The 11,513-nt window shown below is 43.6% G+C and overlaps 1 protein-coding gene across 1 annotated transcript in view; it reads left to right on the forward strand.

Moving 5' to 3' along the window:
• Positions 1-11,513, forward strand: part of Slc16a2 (solute carrier family 16, member 2 (thyroid hormone transporter)) — a 149,915-nt gene that overhangs the window by 873 nt on the left and 137,529 nt on the right. The window lies entirely within an intron of this gene.

Genomic DNA, 11,513 nt, shown 5'->3' on the forward strand with positions numbered 1-11,513 from the left:
CTCTGGGACAAACCCAGACTCACCTTTTGGATTTGTTTGAAGTACTTTGCTTGTGTGTGTACGGAGAAAAATATTTGCACGACTGGGGGGGTGTCAATGACTAGGGAGAGTTGGGAGGTGGGCGGGCTCTGAGAGAAACACTGTACTGCAGATCTTCGCGGCAGCCCCAGTTCCTTTGGTGGAGCGGAGGTGTTTTCTGTCAAAAACACCTTAGAAATATTGGGGACTCCTCGCTTACAGGGAAATACAAGGCAGGCGTGTATGTCTGCAGGAGAGAAAGGGAGAGAGAGTGTGAGTGGAGGTGTGAGCGTGTCTCTTTCACTGCAGTGGTTACGGCCCAGGCAGGCCTGCTTATCCTCTGTCGCCTTGGGGGAACGAGCAGATCTTGGTGCCCTCTGAGCAGAGCCCCAAAGCCGGCTGGGAGGCGGTCTCCGCGGTCTCCTGCCAAAGGGGAGGAGGCGGCAGGCAAGCTGGGCTCTGCGGCTCACTCCACACCACTCCCAATCTCACCGGTGGCCTCCCAGGCACCCGGTGCCTCTACGATATTCACTGAAGTCGGAATGCCTGCCCTGCCACTCCCACCTTAGATGGTGCTGACTTTATCTGCTTCCCTAAGACTAGCAAGGTGCGGGGCATAGCCTTCTCTCTCCAGGTCAGTGGCCACAACACCCTGAGCATGCAGGCTTCTCTCATTCAGAGGGCCTGAGAGCTCGGAAAAGTGGGAAGAGCCATCTCGCTTTGTAAGAGAAGCCCCTTAGCAATTCTGGTGAGAGGTTTTAGGACTGAGTTGAGGGCTTGGGATACCCTCTGTCCCACTCCCGCTAGCGGCTTCTAAGGATGGCTGTAAGCACTCCACTGTTCCATGTTCGAAGCTTGAAAACTTGGCTTTTCTCTGTGTTGCCTTTGAGCCCAGAGGTTCTCTCCTCTTGCCAACCTTCAACACATACTCCTGCCATCTGAGGGGGCTTGGACAGTAAGTGAACATAGAATCTTTGAACTGTGGGGCACGCAGCTGGAGATTCCTTTTGGAGAGCCTCTTGCACCATCCTCAACCATGGACATGTGTTTTTAGTTTGCAACTTCCCTGTATTATCCTGCCAAAAGGGGATTTGAGGCTCTTGGGGCCTGGAGCCTTAGCCCTCCCACAGTGTGCAGGTCCCACTTGAAGAAAGTTCCAGTGTGTAGTGGCTGTCAAGGGCAGCCTCACAACTACCCAGGCCTCCTGAGAAGTGGAGAGCTCTCCGGACTGTGTGAAACAGCTTCTGAGGTGAAGGCTGCTGCCATACTAATGCCTGGGACTACCTTTTCCCTGCTTTGATACAGTTCAGGGGCTCTGGGGAAGGCAGCCAGGGTAGGGCCTCAGACTGTTGTCTGGGTTACTACTTGGGGAGGTGGGACACCTGCTGAGCCTTGCTCTGTGGTTGAAAGCAGGCTGTTGGCCTTTGGAGTCAGTGGCGAATCTGGGTGAAACTTGAAGGTAAGAAATGGAGGCTGCGCTGAAGCTAGGCCCTGGTGTTTATGTGCTACCAGCAGGCCTGGAGCTGAGGCCTTAAAAAGCATGTAATAAAACTTGGAAATACCACTATTTTACCAGGAAGAGATTTACTGCTGGGGAACAAACTTCAAAGTAGGTGATCATAGGGGACTCAGGAGGAGGGCTGGCTAAGACTTTCCGGTCAAGACCTCACAGTGCATCTGGAAGGCGGCAGTGGTCTATGCAATGGTGTAGCTGGTGTGTTCTCTGACACGGACCAAGTTCACTGAAGAGTTGTGGTTACTGGCTTAAATTATGGAGAACATAGGTCAGGAAAGGACAGAAGGAATTTGGTATGTCCCCAGGGTCTCAGAATACTTTGGCTTGGGTCCTTGCTGTGGTGTATCTTGAATTCACTAAAGTTAATTTTGATACTGGAGTCTCTCAGGAACACCTCAGGTTTTTATTTTGCAAAAGCCAGGAACACCCTACCATATTCTGGAACTCCCAGAAAAATTTCATCCTCAGCACTACTTTTCTTGAGACACTCAGCTTTCCCAAGTCGGCATTTAGATCTTGAGATTCCAAATGTCTCTGGCTGCCTACATTGCAGTTTACTCAAAATTTCCGAGCCACCTATATGCCACTGCCCTTGTGTCTCACAAGACTGGAAAAAGCTAATAGAAATTTGCTTTTGTCTTTATCCATCACTATTGCCCAATAGCCATTTGGAGGGTGCTGGAGGAGATCGGTGCATTGTCCATTTCTATTTATGTGATGATATGTCCATTTCTATTAATATTTGACATGATTCCTGTCTCTAAAAAAATCTCTGAATTTAGTGTTTGGAGGAACCCCACCACCCAGATTGTTTGGGATTAGGTTTGACATCATAGTAGCCCTAAAGCTATACTGACTGATTTAATAGGTCCAACTTCTATAGAGTGTATGGGAGACCTAGAGAAAGGCTAGGTTTTATTTTTAGAGGATAACTCCACATCAGGGAGTCTTTGGGCTAGGGAAAATGCTGCAAAAGGGAGGAGAGAAGTGGAATTAGGCTATACTGGAACATACAACTTACAATCTTTGCAGACTTTGTGATATGTACAGTCCTGTGTGTCAGCAGCAGTAGATTTTGTGCCTTGTCTTTACCTGTTTTGAGGGAAGCCAACTTTCCCTGTGTTCTAGGCCCGGGACTATTGATAGGTAAAGGTTCCTGAGAGGAAGGCAAGTAACTAAAGTCTGGTTTATAGAAAAAATGGAAAACATCAAGAGAAATGAGGCTATATTTTTGAAGAGATTATGAGGAATTTAGGAGTTCTTCAACCCAGACCAAGCAGCAGATAGGACTGGAGGCAATTAGGCAATTTTGTGGAAAATATATGCCTAGTATGGTTTCCTGGGATGACAGAGAAGCCTTTTAGATGAAAGACAAGAAAAATGGCATTGGTTGGTGGCCCCTAGCTCTCTACTGAAATCCTAAATGGGGGCCAGGTGGTATTAGAGCTGGGGGCTCAAGAGATAAGGCAGGAGAGAGTTAACATTGGATCCAAACTGAAGTCTTTGAAAGTGCTCCAGAGTAAACTCATTACCCTGCACTTTCCACCTCAACTACCAGTCTAACACTGAACCATGAAATATGATGAGAGACATTTTTTATTGATCATTTCATAAGCATGGCTTTTGCAAGCTCCAGAGGGAAGATAAGAGTAGGGCTGTGATTACCAGCGTGTGGGACAATGGTCGGGAAGGTTCGCTCTACTATAAGATTGTTCAGGCTGATGGAACACTCTGATGGAGACAGAATTTTCTAGGCATGGGGAAGAACGGTCCACTGTACGTTTGGGAGAACCAAGAGTCCCAAGGATGTGTGGAGCCAGCAGCAGAGTAGTTATCTTTTCCTCCCCATCTTTGGCTCAGTACCTCTGGGTTTACCATTAAATTGCTGGCTTAGGGATCAAGGTAGTTTTTGAGTAAAGCTACCAATCTCTTAACTAACTGAAGGCTTTTGTCTACTATGCAGCATAGCTAGATCATGTTGATTTAGAGTTTGATGTGGAGTTTCAGACCACAGGGTCATTGGCCAGATATCTCTCAAGTCATTCCCCTGTCTCTTCCTCAACCAAACCTGGCCCCAAGCTGTGACTTTGACTCATATTGGAAGGATGAACATGAGAGGTTGGGACACTTGGAAGCCAAACAGGAAGATGATTCTTTGAACTGGAGTATCTGTTAAAGCTGAATTCCTAGCTCACTCTCCAGTGGCCTGAAATGTTCATTTAATTGAAGACAGTAAGACCGCATGCCAAATTTGAACCCCCAAGGTGGTGATCTCAGTGATGCTAGCTAGGCAGTGACTAAGAGTCACTGCCTGGTTCGTGTCTTGAGGCACTAACTTGTTCTGTGACTCTGAGCAGATATTTCAGTTCTTGATGTCTCAGTTTTTCTATCTGTAAGATGAAAGGGTTTGACTATATGAACTTTCTAACTCTGCCATTTTACTTTTCCAGAATTGTGTGACATCTTATGTGCTACTGTTCTCCTAGCGTAAATTTTGACTTGTTCAGACAAATGAAAATTTGTAAAGCTTCTTGGATGGGAGTGAGGAAGGGTTGGAAAATTAGGAAAGTAAACTAGGAAATTAGCAAAGTCCTGCTGATACCATTTCCTCATGCCATTTGTATTTACTGTTTTATTTTAAAGATAAAAAACTAACAAAACAGCAACAATGAAGACAAAATCAAAAGAACAAAAATGATACATGCCCTCAAAACAAAATGATAGAAATTAACAATGGGTGCTACATTACATACTGTAAACTTCAACAGAATTGCTCAGTTCACCAGACATAAGAATGTAAGATTGATCAAACAGTCAAAGACAGTAACAGGTAATAAAAAAAATTGGAAATGATGTAGAGCTTCACCATACAAGATGGTAGGAGTTCAACAATGGTTCTTATACTGCACATTGTTGTTTTCAGATCAGTTTTGCAAAATTGATCGAGAAAAAAGGAAATTTTAAGCATTGACTGTTCCTTTCAATAAACCACAGACATCAGCAATACACCTATTCCAGCTATCCATGTCATTTGTATTTAAAGACTATGGTGCTATACAGAAATATAAATATATTTAAAAAGACAAACTTAAAAAATTTTACCCAGCATGTAAGGGCAAGTCTGACTATACATCTGCTTCTTCTACAGTGGTCCGCTTAGAAGAGAGCTGGACCTTTTAACAGAACTCCCTCGACTTGGCTTGCTGCAGCCTAGCAGGTTGGGTCTATATAATGCTGTTTCTCAGTGCTTGAATCTGTTCTTCAAAAACATTAAACAAGTGTTTCCTCGGGCCTAGGCTTGGACCCTCCTCCCAAAATTTAATTTGCTATGGCTTGTTCTCATTTCTCAGAAATGCATGGTCAGTGTGACCTTGGCTTGTTCTTCTTTCAGGCTGGAGAGTAAACCAAGATTGCTACATGTGATACAAAGGTTCCCTTTAAGGGGCTTTAAGCAGGGCATTTTTATAGCTAGCTTGGGGCTGCTGCCTATATCACACTGTGGTGGGGGTGAGAAGAGCTGCTGCCTGTGATCTTGGAGAAGGCTCTGTTGGATGGAGGCCCATAATCCCTGATCAACTTCAGCTTCCCTTAAGGCTTAGCTGAGAGTATGACAATTAAGTAGCAGACATAGAGCTCTCTCTTCTTTTCCTTGGATGTATACTTTCTTGTCACTGGCAAGATTTACTTCAGTTTCATGAAGAATAAATAGCTGGGCTGTCAACATTTTCAGAAATACATAAAGGACACCATCTCAACCTTTGAACAGACTAGTTTCCCAGGAGACTGCACTGCGTTTCCTGCCAGTATCATTTTGTTTGGTTGCATTTTGAAAAGAGAGAATCATTAGCTCTTTTCAGATTATGTGAACAATGAAGCAGTATTCCTTATCTTGAAAGGAACTGTCTCACCTGGGATAGAATGAATAAATCCTAGAGAAAAGGCTTTATTCTTAAAACATATAGACATACCAATACACACACACACACACACACACACACACACACACACACACACAAATATTTCCTAAACCATACATTGTGAGTATTCCATCCTAAAGTAGTCTTTTCTCATCTGACTATGGAGTCAGGTTTAATGTAACAGAGGCCCAGGAAACTTGCTAGGTGAAGGTAACAGAGAAATTATGGGCACTTTGGGTTGTACTTCTTGGCCTGGACCCATTTGCTACCCTTACTGTGGGACTGGGAAATATTTATTGCATATTTTTTCTGCCTTCATTCTCTCTTCATCCTGCGTCTCTTCTAGTACACAATAGTTAATAGCAAGAGGGTTTAGGTCACCACAGACCTCTCTGGTTTCAGGGGTGACAGAAGAATATGCCAAGGGACATGTAACTGCCTGTTCTGAATGTGGGAGCTATGGGTGCTAATGTGAAATCACTTGGCATTTACTTGTGGGTGGGGAATGTGACCTGTTTGGGTTCCTTGAGGAAATGTAGCCTCTTCATCCTGGCAGCCTTGCCCTCCTCTATCCTCGACTTGGCTCCAGTTTCCAGGGATTGGCGGGAGAGGAAAATATGTGATTGCTTTACAGCCATATATTTTCTCACCTCCTCCTAGTTTCACAGTGCACTGCTAACATGTTTGCTAGATGTGCCACCCTCTTTCCTCCCGATATTGCCCTCTCTCTTTCCACTGCTCAATTAGAAGACTATCTGGGGTTTAAGATATTGCACAGGCCCAACTCCAGCAGGGGTCTCAGACCCACTCCTAGACATCCCACATCCCTTCCCCTTTTTCCTTTTCCTCCCTCTTGCTCTCCAATCTCTGAGTGAAGGGTGACTTTCTATAGAACACTCAAGAGTGTGGAAGCCATCACCCCTAGATTTGTATAGTAAGATAGTAACTGTTTTAAATCCTTTTTTTTGTCACTTCCTCCTCTTTTCACAGACCAAGGACCCCAGCCCAGAAGACAATATAACAGGATCTTAGTTAACAGTACTCAGCAAACATCCATGTCACTAGGACCTCTTTCTCTTCAAATATGCAACATCATTGTCCCCCATCTCCTGAGCCAGCTGAAACTTTCAGAAATTTTAGATTGAGTTTTGCTCATTTCAGGCATTCTGGTTAATCCTATTTAAGCCCTTAACCACTATTCTTTTTGCCAAAAATCCTGCACAGTTGATTTTAGAGAGGTCAGAGAAGAAAGAAGACACTCAAGTTCTAACTAAAGTCAAAAAGTGCCTTTAGGGAGGATGGAGAAGAGGGACTGAAGCTCCCAGGTTAGTTTTTCTCTTACTTCTATGCACCTGAAGGGAAAAGGGGAAGGGAAATGTTGCTAAATAAGCAACCTTTAAACAGACTGTTGGCCCACGTGGATCTACCGGCCCACCTTCTTACCCAGACTCTAAGGGTATGTATGTGTATGCACCAGTACGTTCAGACCTGTATGTCTGTGTGTACAGTTGGATGTGTGATGTCTGTCCGGGTCAATTAGCATAGCTGCTTAGAACATGGTGCCTAGGAGATTGAGGTTATGTGTTCAGCCACTTGTTCAGATCACTGAGCTTCTCACGAACAAAAGAACGCTTCTTCTATTCATGGCCCATGCCCCTTGTGTGTGGGGTTGTCACTAATCTCAAGGGGAACTGGGCAGAAGAGTGGAGATGACTTCCTATAAGTCCTCCCAGGTACTGGGAAAAATATCAAGCACACAGCTCAGTGATGGCTGCCTGTGCTACATTCCACAGTGCAGTTTCTTTGTCATTTAGCTCCTTTCTTCTGCCAAGCACCGTAATAATAATAGTAGGGATACTCATAATAATAACTCTCACCAACATGTGTTTAACACTTAGAGGTTAACTCTGTGTAAGACATCCTACAAAACACTTTACATGTACCAATTCAGTTTAATTCTCAACAACCATATGAGGTAGGTACCATTACTTCCACCATTCCACGGGGGCAGACAAGCATGGAAGTTCATATGGCAGATAGTGGCACAGCCAGGATTTGGACCCAGGCAGTGTGAGTCTAACACTTCTACTTTTGGATAGCATCTAATGCATAGCACAGATGTAGAGACAACTACCAACGGAAACTGCTGCAGAGGTTTTTCATTCTTATAGCCTCTGAGTCTCCTTATGACTAAGGATAAAGCAGTGGCCAAGAAGAGGTCTAGTAAACAAAAGACGGGCAGTCTCATGATAATAAGGCATAATCTTCTAACTAACTCCCCATCTCACTCTACCCAGTCTGTGTACAAGAGGCTCACAATCTTTAAATCCAAAAAGGACCAGAGAAACTGTTTCTTCTTAGTTGTTTTAGCCTTGAACAAGACACATGATCTTTCTGGGTTTCTGTATTTTCATCTAGAAAATAAGACAAAAGTATCTACTTTGGTAGGGCTGTGGAGGGTCACATGAGGCTGTGTGTATGTGATAGATCTTTGTAAATTGTGAAGTGGTTGATATTGTTACTGTTGTCCTTTTCCAGTCCCTTGAAGTGGAATCACCTCTTCTCTGAATGTTTCCTCCCCATTTCTCAACTTCCCACTCCATTTCTTCTCTGTCTCCCCTCTGAATTCTTCAGCAGTTTGACCTGAGTGTCCTGTAGCTAAGGTCTGGCTATATTTTCTTTGTTCCTCAGCTCTCCTAGAGCTCAGAGAGAGGAGGGGCTAGATCCCAGGTCATATACATTCAAGGAAACAAGGCATGTTGAAATACTTACAACACTTGGCAGAAGCTTACAAACCTCCGAGTCAAGGACTGAGGTTTTCTTTTTAAAGTAGGATTTGCTGGGGGGCGGGGTGGAAGAGTGAAGTTAGGGTGTCACTTCCTCCCTAGGGTCTCTTACAGAGCTTCTGTTCTCCTGCAGGTAGTGAGGAAGAAGGAAAGGGATATTTAGGGTCAGAAGGTCTGGGCCAGGGGACATTATGCACAGAAGGAGCCTTAGCCTTGCTCCTTTGTGTTCGGCTTTGGAGTGAGCCAGTTTCCTCAGTGTTCTAAACAGGATAGCCCCAGAGAACAGAGGCCACAGAAGGATTTGTGGCCTTCATAGAGGATTGCAATAGCAGTTTTGAATAAGCATTTCAATGGCCACTGAGGGAGCTTCCACGAAGACTAGCTAGTTGGCAAATTGAATGGAAATAGGGTGCGTGTGTGTGTGTGTGTGTGTGTGTGTGTGTGTGTTTGGTTAGAAATAACAAAACAAAATCTCCAAGCCCTTCTTTGAGACTAAGATTTCAGATGTACTGTGCTAGAATCACTGTCTTGAATTTCTGTTACTTAAATGTTTGAGCTGGAAGACATTTTAGAGGTTTTAGAGATTACCTACTCCTTTTGGCTCTGAGTCCTAGAAAGATATGACCTTGTCAACATTGCAGCTGCTTGTAGTGGAGGTTGACTTCTAAGAGGGTTGGGGAATGGGTGCAAGGGTGAGTTGCTAGTGCACTAAACATTCCCCAATTCAATCAACAGCATGCTGCCTCCCTTCCTCTCACCCTGAACTTTTCCAAGGTTTATCCCCAGGCACTACTTTGTAGAAAGAATTGAAGACAAAATTCAAGAGGTACAGTGATGAAAAGTCTGTCTACTTCAGAGGCCAGCAGTGTTATCTGGTGTGTCCTTCCAACAATATTCTGTATGTATACAAGCAACTGTGTGTGTACATTCTACTTTAAAGTACAAATGGTGGGCTGTAATCTACACTGTCTTCCATCTTGCTTTTTTGAGACAGAGTCTTACTATGTAATTCAGCTGGGCTTGAATTTACTATATAGCTCAGGCTGATCTTGAACTCACAGAAATCCTCCTGCCTCAGCCTCCCTAGTGCTGGGATGACAGGCGTGCACCACCACACCTAGTTCATCTTGGTTTTCATACTTCAAAATATATCTTGGATATTGCTACATATTAAGTCCATAATACCCTTATTCCTTTTTCATAGTGACACCATATTTTATTACATGGGCATCTCATAATTTATTTAATCAACACCTTACTAATGGACATTCAAGCTATTACCAGTCTTTGACTATGGGCTTTAGAATCAAACAATACTAGATTCAGATGCTTTATCATGTTGCTGTCCTTGACAAAATTTATAACTTCTTGGAGTCTGAATTTTCTTCTAAGGAAAATGAGACTAATAATAAATCTAGCACTGCTGATATGGAGATTCCATGAGATGACGCATGTGAAACATCTAGCATACAGCTTGGTATCTACTAAATAGTAAATGTTAACTCTTCTTGCTTACAAAACTTCTCCATAACTTCCTCCTCCAATTCAATAAGTTGGTTGGCTCAACTCATCACCTTTTTATTATGTGCTAGGCTGATGTTGGGTAAGCTAGAAAAGTAGAAGGGTCCCTCAATAATTCTATAATTTCTTTGAGAACACATAACATTCAAAGCAAGTACAGGTCACTGCTAAGTAGTAAAAACTGTGTATTAAAATAAATATTAGTTTTCATATTATGACTTGGATAAGCAGAGATTGATGTGAGGACCAGAAGAATCATCCAAGACTTGGTAGTGAAGTTGGAATTTGAAAGAAGGTTCAATAAGTGAAGAATTGGGTACTGATATGCTAGGAGTTGAGAACTAAACAGTTTGGTAGTTGTTCAAATTCTTCATCTTTGTCCTCTGGGAGCTCAGTGAGTCATTGTTCCTCACTACTCCCCCCTCAGCAGGTGGAGTGAGTTGGAGCCCTCAGGAGGACAGAAAAATACTGAAGACATTTGCTGAGAAGGGCAAGGGGGTGGGGATATCTAAGCAACGGATCACAGAATCAGATGCCTGCAATTGGCTTATGGCATAGCCCGCTCCTGCACCACCTGCTCTTCCAGGTCAGCAGCCCAGGTAAAAAGAGCAAAACTAGCATCTGTTCTCAGCCCCTCACCCAGGGTCACAAATGGGCCTCCAGATCCTATGAGCTTCAGAAAAGAGAAGTGTACTGAGTGATAATAATCCTCTCTATGGGCGACACATTTTATTTTACTTCTTAATTTTTGTTGACCCTTGCAACAAAGACAGTTGTGAAATAAAATACATGAATCTTATCATATGCCAGCATCTTTGGTCACATCAAGTGCCGTATTGAGAGGGTCTGGAAAATGAAGAGTCAGTGTGGTTTGTATTTATTAGGGGAAAATTCACTGCGGGGAGGGGCTTTGTAGAGAACCATGTTCCCACTTTACAGTACAGAAAATGGATAGCAGAGGGCAAGTGAGTGACCTAAGGTTACAAATTCAGTATTTGGTAGAGCAGAAACTGGAACCTAGCTCTCTCAATTTTATATCCCATGGGAGATGTAGGAGCTCCTTCAAAACTGGAGTATAATTTTTCCTAAACTTGGTAGCAACCTGAAGTTTAAGAATGTAGGTAACAAGTTGTGTATATAGCATTCTCTTAGTTACTTTTGTCATTGCTGAAACAAAACACCCAACACCCCAAATTAAAGGAGGAAAGGTTTATTTGGTTCACAGTTTGTAGAGGTTTCAGTCCATAGTCACTGGCCCGAAGGCATGGTGGCATGGAAGAGAGGCATCACAGAGGAGAAATAGTCCAAGACAAGCAGGCAGGTAGAAGGTAGCCAGCAGTGAAATAGCAACCAGTAAGTGACAATAGGCACTTCTTTCTGTCCTATTATATTCTATTTAGGCTACCTGGTTTAGGGTGGGTTCCAAACCAATCAGTAGACTAATTTAGTAGTCACACACCCTTAATCCTAGCATTGCACCATGACTCAATCCCAGCATCACACACTCTAGATCGAGCCACCTATGAAAAAGCCTCACCTATGACTGACTGCACGAGGCATTGGGGGAACACCTAAACACAATGCATAAAAAGGAAGATGAAAAAAACCCCTGGGAGTCCCAAAGTTCAGGAGCATAGAAACGTGGGTCACAGAAGGAAAGACCTGGGCATACCTAAAGCCTGCAGGCTGGGATCAAGAAAAATACAGTATTCAGCACCAAAAAAGAAGGAAGGAAGGAAGGAAGGAAGGAAGGAA

Source organism: Chinchilla lanigera, unplaced genomic scaffold (assembly GCF_000276665.1).
Source record: "Chinchilla lanigera isolate Chin_1 unplaced genomic scaffold, ChiLan1.0 scaffold00161, whole genome shotgun sequence".
Lineage (NCBI taxonomy): Eukaryota > Metazoa > Chordata > Mammalia > Rodentia > Chinchillidae > Chinchilla > Chinchilla lanigera.